This window comes from Rhinoderma darwinii, chromosome 4, assembly GCF_050947455.1.
Source record: "Rhinoderma darwinii isolate aRhiDar2 chromosome 4, aRhiDar2.hap1, whole genome shotgun sequence".
In the NCBI taxonomy this organism is placed as follows: Eukaryota; Metazoa; Chordata; class Amphibia; order Anura; family Rhinodermatidae; genus Rhinoderma; species Rhinoderma darwinii.
In genome coordinates, this window is record NC_134690.1 from 186,428,157 (window position 1) to 186,444,649 (window position 16,493).

The following is a 16,493-nucleotide window of genomic DNA, read 5'->3' on the forward strand; positions in this document are numbered from 1 at the left end:
AGTCACTGTCCAGGGTGCTGAAAGAGTTACCGCCGATCAGTGCAGCCCATTAACTCTTTCAGCACTCTGTACAGTGACTAGCGCTGAACAACCCTGCTCTTTCAGCACCCTGGACAGTACCATGCTCGGCGCTCGGAAGCGGAAACACGGAGTGCACACAGGATTGCACACGGAAATCACACGGCCGCTAAAATGGGCACACGGATTCGTAAAAAACGGCCGTGAAAATGGTGATGGAAGTGTGCACGAGGCTAAGTGACAATTGCTTTCAAATAAATAGAGTAAAAAGCCATTGCTACTTTCCTGGACGATCAGGCGCACTGTCACTTGCACATATAGTCGTGGCAGTGGAAGTGGTGGGTAGATATGTATATATATATATATATATATATATATACATAAGTATGAATATTTATTTATTGTCTTTAAAATAACACCAAACCTGTTGCTACTTTTCAAAAACAAATAATATTTGGACCGTTTGTGAAAAAACCATTGCTTTTTCCGTTACCACCGTGTGTGTATAAACATCGGCAGCTATCTGCCTCCAAATAGGGGTAGTTCTCGGACCGCTTGTTAAAAAGCCATAGCTTTTTCTGATACCACAGTGGGTGTATAAACACCGGCAGGAATCTGACACCAACGAAGGGATGATTTTTGGACCATTTATTTTTATTTTAAAAAGCATAAAAATCCAACAGTGCAGTGTGTTTTTAAATAGGTAGTTTATTACCACCGCTACCATCTGTTTACCCATAGCCTTATATATTGCTGTCACTTTGACATTACTAATGCGGTCTTGGCATTAAATCGCTTGACAGGGGTTGTATACAGTCCTTCGAGACCTCAGAGTGTCATACACTTACTTTTCAGGGAAATCGGGGCACTTTCGAATTGCGACAAATTTATTCAGACCAAAAAGAATTTGACGGATGGTTCAACCATTCGGGAAATTTGCTAATCTCTATCACTGAATTAACTACCAATCCATTCGCTGCCAACTGCCAAACGTGATGATCCGGTGGGAGTTCTGTTTTATTCTTTTGTTTAGCAGCGCATTTTACTTCCAGTCTGTATGGGCTCACTCGTTTTTCATGCTCACTTTGTAGTTTCTATGGAATCTGACTGAATCTGACTGTTTAGCAGGTTTTATGTGGCTCCTTCAAGACTTAAAATCGACCTTAACTGAGTAATATGAAACAGAAAGTCTATGATATGGATATAAAATGTACTTTTATTGTTAAGAATTAAAAACAAAGGGCATAATTTACATTTTTATATATTTATACATTCGCATACATGTGTGTAGAGTCTTATATTACTGTACATGCACCAGCTTTTTGTTGATTTCATTTTTGTATATTTTTTGTTGTGCCCTTTGTTTTTAATTCTTAACAATAAAAGTAAATTTTATATCCATATCATTGACTTTCTGGTTCACATTACTCAGTTAAGGTCGATTTTAAGTTTTGAATGTGTATATTGGGTATTGAACCATGTTCAAATGTTTTTTGGATCATACATAAATATATTTATGTGGTTCCTTAGCAAAATGTAGTCCTGGTCATGGCAGGGTGATATTTCCTGTTAAGCCTTGGTCACTTACTGTATATATCTGGTAGCGTAGTATCCAGTTTGTCTTCCTTACTTCCAGTTCTTGTCTGCACTTGTTTTTATGCATGAGAGATTACTTGACAGATATATGATTAACAGTTTACCCAAAACAAGAGTGGGTGTTACCCAAATTATAGATGGCAAAGTGTGCTACTGCCAAGTGCTTAAATAATACTAGTAGTGGGTTTAAATAATACCACCCTACAGTGCTCAAATAAAACCATAATTTCATCAAATAAACCATGTGTTCAAAAATGGTGCCAAACAGTGCCCAAATAATTCTACCATAAAGTTTGCACATGGTGGTATCATATTATACCTTATACCTTATGGTGGGGGTGAGTAGTAAAGTAGGTTAGTTATCTAGGGTGATGTAGAGCACTGGAGTGGGGGTGGGAAATCTTTTGAACTGCTAACAGATGCATCCCCTTTTCCACAACTCTTACTGCATCATAGGTGAGTGCTTTGACCACCTACCCATTATCCCTTTGCCCTGCACTCAAATATTGACATTTTACAGTCAAATAATTCCCTGCATTTGTACAGATGTGTCCTCCCTTTCCCTCTAAATCCGACATAACCCAAGATGTATGGCGTGAGATATGAAACAAACATATTTTTTTTTTTTATAAATTTGACAGATCCCATCTATCAGCCATCTGTAGCCCATAGACTCCCATGATAATAAAACGTATACATCACAGCAATCCAGTAAAATAAAGTATACATAAAATGTATAAGGTTTTTTTGTAGCATGCAAGTATTTGGGCAATCGATGGCATACGTGTGCCATCCGTTGCCCATAAACTCCCATGTTCAAACAAACCAATACAATTGCCAAATATTTTTTTTTACTGGATGGCTGTGATAGATTCCTCTGATGGAGGCCAATCTGTTGCCCATTCGTCGCCCATAGACTCCCACATTAAAAATATATGCGTTTAATGTTTATGTTTTTTTACGCAAGATTGTATTGAATTTGTATCATTACAAATTGTATAACTTACCGCAATTTAAAAAAAAGTAAGGGTGGATTTTTTTTCCATCATGCATATTTAACTGGGATATAGAGGCAAGCATGCAACTCTTTATGTGGTACCTTGTTGCCTATTCAAGAAGTTCATGTATAGGAATTTTATATAACATTAATAATATACTATGTTCACATTTTCTAGTCATCCTGTTTTTTTCCCCTAGATACCTCAACCTTCTGTTGCATTTGATCATTATCTTTTTATTCTACCATGCTTTTAATACTTTCAGAAAGCTGCATTTGTTCCCTTTGATTTCTATTCTTATTCTGAATTTCTTCCAGGTGCAGCACATATCTGCAGAAATACTTATTTTAGACAATGTCAGATCTGGACTTTGTACTTTTCATTATATCCTTGTAGAAAAAAAAAAAATATTTTAAAGCTTTGTTATTGTGTTATAGCTATTGTTAACAAATCGGACCTTTACCCGTACATCATTTGATCTTTACTGTTGTAAAGTACAGTAGCACTACTCCTATAGTTGGGTCTACCAAGATACAAAAATTATTGTCTACTATTCTATATTTTCTGTTATGTACATAGAATTTTTTGGTATTTGTAATGCGTTTGGGTATGTAGCCTATTATGTGTTGTGTATGCGCCTTCTACCTGGGTGAAGTGGCGCCAAAATTTGACAACACCATTTGAGTAGATTGAGACTTTAGTTGGGAAAGTGGGAATGTTATATTAACTGGTTGACAACCATCTGCTATATATACATGGTGGGCGGTCCAGGTCCTTAAAGTCTGTGCCCAGGGGTAAACTTAACCTGTCTGCCGCCTTAGGTGAACTATAAAAAGGCGCCCCCCCCAAAATCTATCGGAGTTTTCTCATTCCTAGCTTTACACATCAAACACGCAATATATACATTTTTTAAATAGGAAAGCATTTGATGTTTATTTGTTAGGCCCTGTTCACATGGAGTATTTTGACGAGTTTTTGGGCACGGAAACCTGTCCGCAAAACTCGTCAAATACCGGCCGAAAATGCCTCCCGAGAAAGAAGGGACATGCCCTATCTTCGCGCGTTTACGCCTCTGACCTCCCATTGACAGTTTTTTGCCCGTAGCACTCAATGGCCGTGAGCGAAAAAGCGGTGAAAATCGCGGCAAACGACGTGCAGGAAGGACAAAATTTGCCTCGAAATCCCAAACAGAATTTTGAGGCAGAATTTTCCTCCTGCAAAAAACTCTGTGTGAACACAGCCTTAAAGGGCTGTTTGAAGTATGGAAAATATTTAAAGAATTCTTCTTACTGCCAATCAGTGCAGTGCAAATAGTACAGTCTTCACTGCACTGCCCCATATCTCTCCTCGGCAGCCAGTCTCATTTGCAGCGTCACTCTCTGCAATTACATTCAGGCCAGTCCAAGACGGATCGCACTTAGCGCTGTTTTGAAGCGGCACGTCCTGGGCTGGTTCTTTGCTCTACCTGCTGTATTGTTGTGGTCTGCCTGTGCTGGCTCGATGCCAGTGGTGGATTAATATGATCTTTGGCCCTGGGCTCTACACAAGTTATGGGCCCACACGCTAGACGTAAGTATCACCTACATGTCAAAGTACATCACATGCCACTCTGCAGACTGTCTCTTAGCCTGATCATCTGCTGCCACACTCACACTTCCCCACAGCCCCCACCATAGTAATTTACATAGATTGTAATACCAACATTACAAATAATACCCCATACTGTTACTGAATAATACCCCATACTGTTACTGAATAATACCTCCATACTGTTACTGAATAATACCCCATACTGTTACTGAATAATACCTCCATACTGTTACTGAATAATACCTCCATACTGTTACTGAATAATACCCCAATACTGTTACTGAATAATACCCCCATACTGTTACTGAATAATACCCCCATACTGATAATGAATAATACCCCCATACGGTTACTGAATAATACCCCCATACTGATAATGAATAATACCCCCATACGGTTACTGAATAATACCCCCATACTGTTACTGAATAATACCCCCAAACTGTTACTGAATAATACCCCCATACTGTTACTGAATAATACCCCCATACTGCTACTGAATAATACCCCCATACTGTTACTGAATAATATCCCCATACTGTTACTGAATAATATCCCCATACTGTTACTGAATAATATCCCCATACAGTTACTGAATAATACCCCATACTGTTACTGAATAATACCCCCATACTGTTACTGAATAATACCCCCATACTGTTACTGAATAATACATTTATACAGTTACTGAATAATACCCCCATACTGTTACTGAATAATACCCCATACTGTTACTGAATAATACATTTATACTGTTACTGAATAATACCCCCATAATGTTACTGAATAATACCCCCATACTGTTACTGAATAATACACTCATAATGTTACTGAATAATACATTTATACTGTTACTGAATAAAACTACCAAACCATGATCACATATTACTACAACACAGTGTCAGAAAAAACCCACCATATTGTTAATGAATAAATCACACTATATATAGACCAATATTACCACCATATAGTGACCTTATAGAGGTAGATGCCAGTTATACACAAGATATCTGCAGACCATATAAGTGATTACAGTATAGTTATATCGAGTGACTATTGTGGCAAATTTAAGTTTTTAAAATTTTTATACTGCTTTTTTTTGGTAGGTTCCGCTGGAGCGTTTGGACTACGTCGTAGATTCATTGGACTACTCCGATGATCTACTTTTTAAAAAAAAATAAAATGGTGAAAGAGGGTTGCATGGGGGAGTTTCGATTTCAATAAAAGTTTTTCTTATGTCTGTTTTTTTTAATACTTTATTATGGCCTTGGTAATGGCTGTTGTCTGATTGAGAGCGTCCATTACTAAGAAGGGGCTTCGTGTTAGCCAGTAAAAAGGCTATCACTAACCCCTATTATTACCCCGGTTCTCACTGCCGCGAGGGGAGTACGATCCAGTACCCGACCATCTGAAGCGACGGTAAGGCAGCAGGGCGGCCACAGGCTGGTTTTACCAGGCTGGGAAGGGATAAAAAACATGGCCCTTCCCACCCTGGTGATGCTAGGCTGCAGCTGCTTTATTGTATCTGGCTGGTTGTGAAAAATAGCGGGAACCCCACGTCTTTAAAAAAAATAAAAAATAAAAGAAAAAAAATTACGTGAGATCCCCTCCATTTTTCATAACCAGACAGATACAATAAAGCAGCAGCATCCTAGCATTACCAGGGTGGGAAGGGCCATGGTTTTTGGCCATTCCGAGCCTGATAGTACCAGCCTGCGGCCACCCCAGTACCCGCCCTTCTCTTCAGACGGTCGGGTGCTGGATCGTACCCAGCTCTTCCCGGTACTCCTGGTGGCGGTGGGTACCAGGGTAATAATAGGGGTTAGTGATAGCCTTATTACTGGCTAACACTAAGCCCCTTCTTAGTAATGGACGCTCTCAATCAGACAGCTGCCATTACTAAGGCGGTAATGAAGTATTAAAAAACAGAGACATAAAGAAATTTATTTTATTGAAATGACAACTCTTCCACACAATCCACTTTAACTATTTTATTAAAAAAATAAAAAATAAAGCTTAAATCAGCAAAGTGGTCCAACGAATCTACGACGTAGTCCAAATGGTCCAGCGGAACCTGCAAAACAAAAATTAGCAGTATGAAAAATACAAATAAAGTTGGCTGCCCCCGCAGACGTACAAACATATGAATAAATAGCTACCTTCGGAAACATATTAAAATAATTAGAAAAATTAGGCCCATAAAATAAAACATATAAAATAAAAAAATTATTACACCTTTCTTTTAAAGAGAACCTTTCACCTCCCCATACATGTGCAGCTGAGTTCAGCATGTAATGGGGAGGGCTGCACAAACTCTGGGGCACTTTACATTTTTTTCCTAGCCTCCTTCGTTATTTAGATATCAGTGCTGTAATATTTGGCGCCCGATATTTAAATAACCCCATGAACTGTCAATGGGGAGGTAATTGGCAAGGGGGAGTGTAACATCGCTGTGACACTGTCCAATCAGCTACGGTCAGCGTTACAGCAAGAGCTGGAGAGAGAGAGCGTGCGCGCAGCTCCGCCACCACTAAGGAACACAAGCGGAGAAGAAGAGTGTGAATTCTTCTTCTTCTCTTCCATGGCATCAGAGCTGTGCGTGCACGCACGCTCTCACTCTTTAGCTCTCGGCAGACAAGGACGACGACAAGACTGATCTCTCACCTGAGATCACAGTCTTGTACTTGCCTGCCGAGAACTGAAGAGTGAGAGCGTGCGTGCGCACATGATCTCCTCTCTCCAGCTCTTGCTGTTGACATTGTCCGTAGCGGATTGGGCAGTGTCACAGCGATGTTACACGCCCCCTTGCCAATTACCGCCCCATTGGCAGTTCATGGGGTTATTTAAATATCGGGCGCCAAATATTACAGCACAGATATCTAAGTAAGGAAAGAGGGTAGGAAAAAAATATAAAGTGCCCCAGAGTTTGTGCAGCCCTGACCATTACACGCTGCACTCAAATGCAAATCTGTGGGCAGGTGAAAGATTCTCTTTAAAGTGTAACAACTTTTTAAAAAACTTTTGACATGTCAGAAGTTTTGATCAGTGGGGTCCGAACACTGAGACCCCCCACTAGTCGCTAAAACGAAGCAGCAGAAGTGCTCGGGTGAGCGGTGTGCCGCTTCAATTCTGTTTGGCTTTCCTTGGAGCAGTGTACAGGCTCAATAGAAAGACTATTAGTCCGTACACCGCTCACTCGGCTGAAAGTCGATTAAATTAAATTAAGCGCACAGCGCTCACCCGAGCACTTCTGCTGCTTCGTTTTAGCGATCGGTGGGGGCCTCAGTGCTCGGTCCCCCACCGATGAAAACTTCGGACATGTGACTATGATATATAAAGATATCTATTAATGCGATTGGTGCAATTTTTAATTACTTTTTATTGAAAATGATTTGTACTTTTTAAGATACAGCTGCTTTGTATCCTGTATACAGAGCAGCTGTATATAACGCTGAGACCTGAATGCATTAGGTCGCCTATTACTGATCACATCTAAGTTATGAACTTAGATGTGATCGGTAACAGCTCGATCCTGCAGGACTCGCTGACACTAAATCAGTCAGTCCCGCTGACCTGACAGATACAGGATACAGCGCTATATACATTATATAATATATTTATTTTAATTAGCGGGGGCAGGTTTATGGGGAAGGATTAGGGCCTCTTCACATCAGCGTTGGCTTTCCTTTCCGGGGTTCCGTGGGAGGTTTCCGTCGGGTGAACCCTGCAACGGAAAGTCAAACTGAAACCACAGCTTCCGTTTCAGTCACCATTGAAATCAATGGTGGCGGAAACATTGCTAATGGTTTCCGTTCGTCACCATTCCGGCAGGTTTCCATTTTGTGACGGACTCAATAGTGCAGTCGACTGCGCTAATGGTGACAGAAACAGAAGCTGTGGTTTCAGTTTGACTTTCCGTTGCGGGGTTACCTCCGACGGAACCCCAGAAGTGAAAGCCAACGCTGATGTGAACATGCCCTAAGGCTTCTTTCACACTAGCATTAATATACGTTTACCTCTCTTCCGTCAGAAGAAGAGAGGATCGATACGTTAAAAGGAAAGCAACGGTTCCATTAGAATTACCATTGCTTTCAATGGTAATTCTTTTGTATCAGTTGCTTTCCGTTTGTCTCCGTTCGTTAAGTTTCCGTTTTTTTTTAAAGGAAACAAAAGTGCAGTCTGCAGAACTTTTATTTCTGTTCAAAAGAATGGAAACCTAGCGAACGGAGACAAACGTAAAGCAATTGATACAAAAGAATTACCATTGAAAGCAATGGTAATTCTAATGGAGCCGTTGCTTTCCGTTTAACGTATCGATCCTCTCTTCCTCTGACGGAAGAGAGGTAAACGTATATTAATGCTAGTGTGAACAAAGCCCAATACAAGATATTAATAAAATTAAAAAAAACTAAAAAAAAACCCCAGCTGGGATTTGAACCAGCAAAATCCATATGTAAGGCAGACAAGCTAACCACTACACTATAGAAGCTGACATAGTCAAGGCCTGTGAAACTGTAGTAGATGAGGGTTTATTCAACGACAGGCACTATCAGTCTATCTTGTCTCTCTGCTGCGTGTGGGTGGTGACTGGTCAGAGACTCACAGTCAGACTGGCTGCCGCAGCTGCCGTAGCTGCCGCATGCAGTGTGCACTGGGAGTGACTGTGAGACTCACCAGTCACAGCCCTGATTGTAGCTTTCCCACACTAATTAAGCACAGGAAAGCTACAATGCCAGGAGTATACTGCAAGGGGAGGGGGGTCTGGGCGTTTTACTGACAGCAGAGGGCTCTATAGGGGGGAATTATCCCCCCACCATAGAGCCCTGACTAGTTACTATACTGAAAGGTAAGAGGGGCTGAGCATCTGACTGACTGCTCTAAAGGGGGGGCAGAATCCCCCCCCTATAGACCTCTCTGCAGTAAGTCAGACGCTCAGACCCTCCCCCACCCACACTAATCCTTCCATTATAGTGATGTGAGGGCTCTATGGGGTGGATTATTCCAGCCCCATAGAGCCCTCTGCTGTCGGTAAAATGCGCAGACTCCCCCTTGCAGTATACTCACGTCACAGGTCCCTGTCCCAGCAAGGCAGGAACTTACCTCATGCTGCTCGTCGCTCCTCCTGCAGACTTTCTCCTCTCTGGCTGCATACGGCGTCAGAGAGGAGGAGTGTTACAGACGTTCGGCACGTCTGCTATGTGGGTCTGCATGGCCCCTCCCCCCGGTCCAGTCCGTCCCGGGCTGAAAATGCCGCCCCCTCCCCGTTTGGGTAGGTGGTGCCGCCTGAGGCCGTCAGCTCACCTGGCCTCATGGCAGGTGCGGCACTGTCTGTGCCATAGTATAACTATGCTTTAGCTGGCTATCCAAGCTATCGGGAAGCTGCATGTGGGGTGCCCAGGACCCAGGAGACCAGACAGAAGCAGTTTTCAGCACTTCTGTCTTTTCTGTTCTCACGTACATTGGGCGCTATCTATGGAATGGAGGAAGCAAATGGTCACAGGATGCCGATAGTAAGAGGCTGCTGCTCGGTCTAACTCTACAGTGGAAAAATATAGTGTAAAAATAAATAATAAAGTTCCCCAAAGGTCTTTTCTGACCCTTGAGGGACAGACCATAATGATTAAAACAAAACAAAGAAAAAAGAAGAAAAATTTTATGAAATCAAAATTCCACAAAAAAAAACGAATTGTTCCCCCACCAATCATTGTCATAACGCTAGCCCTGACCCAATTACCCTAAATTAGACATGTAATATATCAAAGTTTACGGTAGACAATGAAAATCACAAATGAAAATTCTATTTTACGGTAACACTACAGTATATTATTACTAGAAAAAATTAGATAAAAAGTAAAAATAGCATATTTTGACTTTTTTTTTCTAACTTTAAGTATTAAACATCGAATGTATGAATGTATGAATGAATGTGTATGAAAATGGTAAAAGAAAAGAAACATGCATTGTTAAAAAAAAAAAGAAAAGTTTGTTAAATCATGCCACTAACCGAACAAATAAAAGTTATAATTGTGTCTGGTCCTGAAAGCTCAAAATAGCCCGCTCCTGAACCGGTTAAAATAGCGTTGACAAGTTATGGCTCTTGAGAAGCAATAAGGCAAAAAAAGTCAACATTTGCTGTGTTCTAGAGGCCAATATTAGCCAAGATCTTAAGGGGTTATTAAGGTAAATACAAATTTAGAAATATTTATAAATAAAACTTGTACGTGTGCTTTTATGTCAGGAGACACTCACATATATCCAATGGCAGATCATCATAGGGCGTTTTGGAGGTCGCCCGAGGCCCGAGGCTCCCGGGGGGGCCCATGGCCGCCCAAAGTACAATGTAGTTTTGTCGCTTTTTTGCCACGATTTTGCCTGCAAAAGGACCTTTGGACGTAAGGTCACATGACCTTGTCTCTGGAGTTCTTACTACTGTTTAGATACCTGCTGGTCACATGACCGCAGCTCCATGAGCAGCAGCAAGACTCCACAGAGAAGACTGAGGTGAGCTGGTATGTAAGTATAAGGTGATGGATTTGTATAAGGGGTTTGTATTTAGGGGGTCTGTATTTAGGGGGTGTGTTGTGGGGTCTGTGTTTAGGGGGCCTGGTTTGGGGACTGTATTTAGGGGGTCTGGTTAGTTTAAGGGTTCTGGGGTCTGTATTTAGGGGGTCTGTATTAGTTTGATGTCTGGGGTCTGTATTTAGGTTGCCTGTTCCAGGGTCTGTATTAGTTTAGGGGTCTGTAATTAGGGGTCTGTATTTAGGGGTCTGGTCTGGGGTCTGTATTAGATTAGGGGGTCTGGTATAGGGTCTGTATTATTTAAGGGAGTTAGGTCTGGGGTGATTATTAGTGTAGAGTGTCAGGTCTGGTGTCTTTAGGGGGTCTACTAGTTTGAGGTCTGGGATCTGTATTTAGCGGGTCTGTATTCAGGGGTCCAGGGTCTGTATTAGTTTAGGGGGTCTGGTCTGAGATCTGTATTAAGGGAGTCAGGTCTGTGGTCATTATTAGTGTAGGGGGTCAGGTCTGGGGGCTGTATTTATGGGTCTGGTCTGAGGTCTGTATTTATTTAGGGGGCTTGTACTGGGGTCTGTATTTGTTTAGGGGGGTCTGGTCTAGGGACTGCAATAGTTTAGGAGGTCTGGGTCTGTATGTATTCTATGATCTAGTCTGGGGTCCAAATTTATTAGTCTGAGTAAAAGGGGTTGTCCAAGCACATTGATAGGTCATCAGTATAAAAACCGGTCCGTGCCCGGACAACCCCTTTAATGTATGGTTCTGGGCCTTGGTGTCTAAATTTCTGTGTTTCTATAGAGGCTGGAAATGGCTGCAGAAGTGATGGGCAAAGATGTCTCATCAGGAGAAGTCGCCATAACGGTCTGCGTCAGATGGGGAAGAAAAGAAAACAACCCCCATCAGAGAAGACGTCACTTGTGAGTCACTGGATCTATAGGGGATCTGACCCCTCTCCTGACATGTCTGTTGTAGGAAATTCTTGTATTCTACATATCTTTGTGTACCCAGGACTAATAGACAAATGTGTGTTACCATTCCCATTGTGAAGAGGAAGTGTCCCTACACAGTGTGATACTGTCAGTGAAGGTTGGAGACTGTCAGTATGTAGGGACACAGCCCTTTGACAAGAGGAATCGTAACAGCCATTTGTCAATGCCCGCACAAAAAGGTGGTGTTCACTATAGACACGGCAGAGCGGTGGTGGGGAAGGGGGGCCCAAGTTTGTGGAACAGCCCAAGGCCCATGGTCTACTTAAAGGAACAGTGTCATCACAAATTATTTTTTTTATATGTTAAAGATGTTAGTGCTTTATTAAAAACGTTTATATTCATTTGTGTGTTTGTGTTTTACTTTTTCTTATTTTTACACTTTTTCTTCCCTATGGGGGCTGCCATTTTTTGTTCCATTAGTGTCTGTGTCGATTAACGACACATACAGACATGGAATACGGCAGCCACAGTCCCATAGGGACTGCGAACGGCTCCCGTCCCATTGACTTCCGTGTACGGCGTCTGTGTGGGAACTGCGCATGCGCCGCTCCCACACAGTCCAATTCGAAATTGGCGCCGTCCGGCGCCATTTTCCTGTGGACCGGAAGTCGCGGCCGGACAGTAATATTACTACTTCCGGTCGCGGCTTCCGGATTTGTGCACTTGGACCAGCGGCAGCAAACGGAGCGGACGGGCCGGAGGGAGCCGCGGCGGCAGGAGCAGGTAAGGGATTTCAATGTATGTTCGTGTTTGTGTGTGTTTACTACTGTATGTAAACCTACTACACTGTGTGTTAGCTCAAAAAATGGCGACACACAGTGTAGGAGGTTACACCGTTCAAACCCCTCGTTTATCCCGGCACTAGCCAGGATAAAGGAGGGGGGGATGCTGAGAGCTCACTAGAGCGAGGGCTTTTAACCCAATGTTGCAATGCTGCAATTTTGGGAATAGCTCCATCTAGTGACCAAAAATGGGTAGTATTATAAATTAGAATTAATTTATAATATTTCCTGACTCGTGAAAAAAATAAAAAAAATTTGAACAATGTTTAATCACCCACACACTAAATGTTTAATTTTTTTAAAAAAAAACATGTTTTTCTGGCAACACAATGCCTTTAATCCGCCACTGCATATATCTACATATGTAATATCAATAACATCACTACATGTATTTATAAAAAAAAAAATAAACCCTTAAAAAATACAGGGTATGTTCAGATACCGCAGATTTTTTTCATTGTGGTTTTCTTTGAAAATTCGCAGCAAACTCTCCCTGTGCTGCAGATTTTACCCTTTGCATCAGAAAGTGTAAAATTTGTGGCTTTTCTGCAACATAATGAGCTGCAGCATGCGCATATTTCATGCTGAATTTTTCCTCTACATTTGGAGGGGCTTTTAAAACCTTATTCACATGTGTTGCTATATAAATTGTCACAGATTTGCGGTGTGGATTCCATAATTCCACAACATCTGAACATGCCCTAACTGTTAGGGTATGTTCACGCAGGGCGGATATGCTGTGTAAAAGAACACTGCGTATCCACTCTGTGCGCCGCGGGGAATCCCGGCCGAAAAATCGCACCAACTATAGTGCAGTTTTTTGGCCGGGAATTAATTCCATCAATTATTTAATTTTGATGCTGTATGCATACATTCTTCCAGAAGATGATTCATAATTAATTAGGGATCATCTTTCATATACATAGCTCTAAGGGGGTGTTTAATCTTCCTGAGCATGCGCGAGATTATCTTATCCTGGAAGATATGTTGCGTTCCATTATGACTGAGTGAGAATGCTGTGATTTTTTCACATAAGGATGTTCAACCCTTCTGAGCAGGGGCGGGACTTGATGATTCCGCGAGACATTTTTATGCATCCTTCGTTTTTGCCAGATGACTCTGTCCAATAGCTTGTACTATAGTGGCGCATGCGCGTTACGGCGACAAGGACGCCAAACACAGCATGCATTCACTTTAACGACATCCATTAGTTCTCTGTTAAAGGGTGAGTGCCAACTTGTTTTTAATTATATTAATGGTGTACACATGAAAATTATTATTTACACACTTTAGATATGTTTTGCACTTTCTACTGTATGGAGGATTTTGTAATTTTTTTAGAAATATACCGGACATATGTTGTGGATCCGGTTTCATGTTATTCATACAAATAATATAATTGTTCACTTTATCACTGTATTTATGGATATTTTTGTACTAATCACATATGTTACTTGATGAGCTATTTAAACCATGTGATCACTGTTTTGTTATGCTTGAAAATGCTCTCATTGTGAGAGTGAAAATTTGCACTGAGATGTAGTGGTGAATAAATCGTTTGTACTTTTGGAGTGCTGCTTCTTCGCCTATTCTTCGTATCTACTTTAAGGAGAGGTCACTCCTTTTGAAGCTCTGCACCCACCGAGAGGATTTTTGCTACAGTTCTGCTCCAGATATTCGTTTTTCTTTTCTATTTGTTGCAGGTTTTACCTCTTGATTGCATTCAAAGGGGAAATCCTGCTACAAATAAGCAGCGTTTATGCAAATACAATTGACATGCTGCGGACTAAAAAAAAAAACGCACCGCAGGTCAATGTCTGAGCGTATTTTTCTGCTCAGCATTTACGCTGCGTTTGGATGAGATTTGTTCAAATCTCATACACTTTGCTGCTGCTGTATTATGCTGTGGATTTTCTGAAAACCGTTGCCGAAAATCCACAGTATTTGCGCTACGTGTGAACTTACCCTAATTCCGTGTGCATCTCTACTGACTATCTGCTCTATTTCCCTGCACTACCATTACCTAAGATGTCATACCTCTAATACCCTTGAATGCTCTTATAGAATATATGATTTCACTCAACCAAATGCTCCTCTCACTTCTTCAATAAAACTTGTTCTGATGAATATTATCCTATTGTCCAACAGCTGGCTGGTTAATTGCTGCTTCAACTGTGCCATAGTCGGATATGGCACCATTTCAATGTTTCTTCCCTCGAAGTGCTGAACATAAAATGAAAAATCTTGATGTCTATTAAATGTGTTGGCTATTAGACGTATTTCCCCAGTTCATCTGAATCACCTTTATGATAAAACTGTGTGCTCTTCCAAAACTGTATTGCTGTATACTTCATTTTCACAGAGCCTATAATTTGGTTCTGAACAGTAATAATTTGTATCCACTCAATCTACTTCTAACAACTGAGGGAGAAGATTAAGTAGATCTGGAGAGGAGACATTCATTAGTAAATAAGTATGAAGGGATTAAACACCCGTCTAGCTCTTCATGCAGGCAAGCGAGTTTGATTTTGTGTCCCCTTCAGCAAAATTAACACAAGCTAAAAGTAAAGAAAAATGCCTGCTGGCTGCAAAGTTGGAAATTGCTTTCCTGGGGCTTCCTGTATACTCCTCATTACTTCTCTCAATCATCGTTCATTATGAAGGTAGCAGACAGTAATATTGAGAATAAATTGGATATGTCTTTAGATACATGATTTTTCATTGCAAAACATGTCTGAAAGTAATTTTAACACAAGGAACAAGGCAACATGGTGCCGCATAGGATGTTATGTCAATGTAAAAAAGTCCCACAAAATAAGAATAAGCTTGCATTTATGTGTTGCACTAGCCTAGACACAACACTAGTAGAAAGCATCCATAGATGGCCCTCAGCGCCTGCTCCCCTATAGCGGATCCACTTCCAATGAGATTACGAGGCAGTATGGAGGAAAAATACATGTTGCTGGATGCTGTATATTTACTACTTGTCCATCATACCCTAGTACAGCCCCCAAATCCATTGCTCAGACCCCTCAGTCAGTTGCTTTATTAAATTACAAAAGATATATAATCTGACATGTGTATTTTTCATCCAACTTTATTACTAGTATTTGCCATATCTGTCTGATCGTGTTTGCCCAGCAACCTGCATTTTTACTTTTGTATTGCATTTGAAGTTCATTTTGGGTAATGTAGACTGATGAATTATATAATATATATGCATCCCACACTAATTTGTTTTATATAAACGGCATATTTTACATTTGAAGATGATGGGCACTTACAGATATTTACATTTATGAAATCAATGGTAATGCTAACAGAAAGCTAATGGTTTCCGTTTGCCATTCCGTTGATGGGTTCCCCTGACGGAAAGTTCTGACGGAACCCATCAACGGAACCCTAACGCTGATGTGAAAACACCCTTAGTTAGTGTGAACATGCAGTATGACAGGAAAACAAGCAATGATATTACTTTAACATAATTATTGACTCCTTTTCCAAACTCATTATTTAACTGCATGCAGATCTTTCTAAGAAGTAGTGATACTTTGTAGGTAGTACCTAAATTGTTGACTAGTCTCATTCCTGGATATATTATTTTAAAATACACTCAGCAATTCACCAAATGCTAAGATTAAGTATTTTAGAGTTTTGTGATTTGTTGCCCAACAAATCTGGGATCTTAAACATTAAAGATATGGAGTACATGATAAAATAACCAAAATTAGATTCAAATATTTTTGATTTCTTGCATGGAATTTCTATTTTGAAGACAATATTCAAATATAAAATATAAACAGTAACTCTCCCCAACTACTTGAACAAAAATATCATGCTAGGCATTTGGACTCCAGCTTTATAGTGCACTGCAAGGATAAACTGAGTTTAAAAAAACTTGACACATTCACAGATAATAGCCAGATACACAGCAGCCCATCAGTGACTGGTTAGAGGTCGGGAGAGTCGGGAGAGGCGGAAGAGTCGGGAGAGTCGGGAGAGGCGGG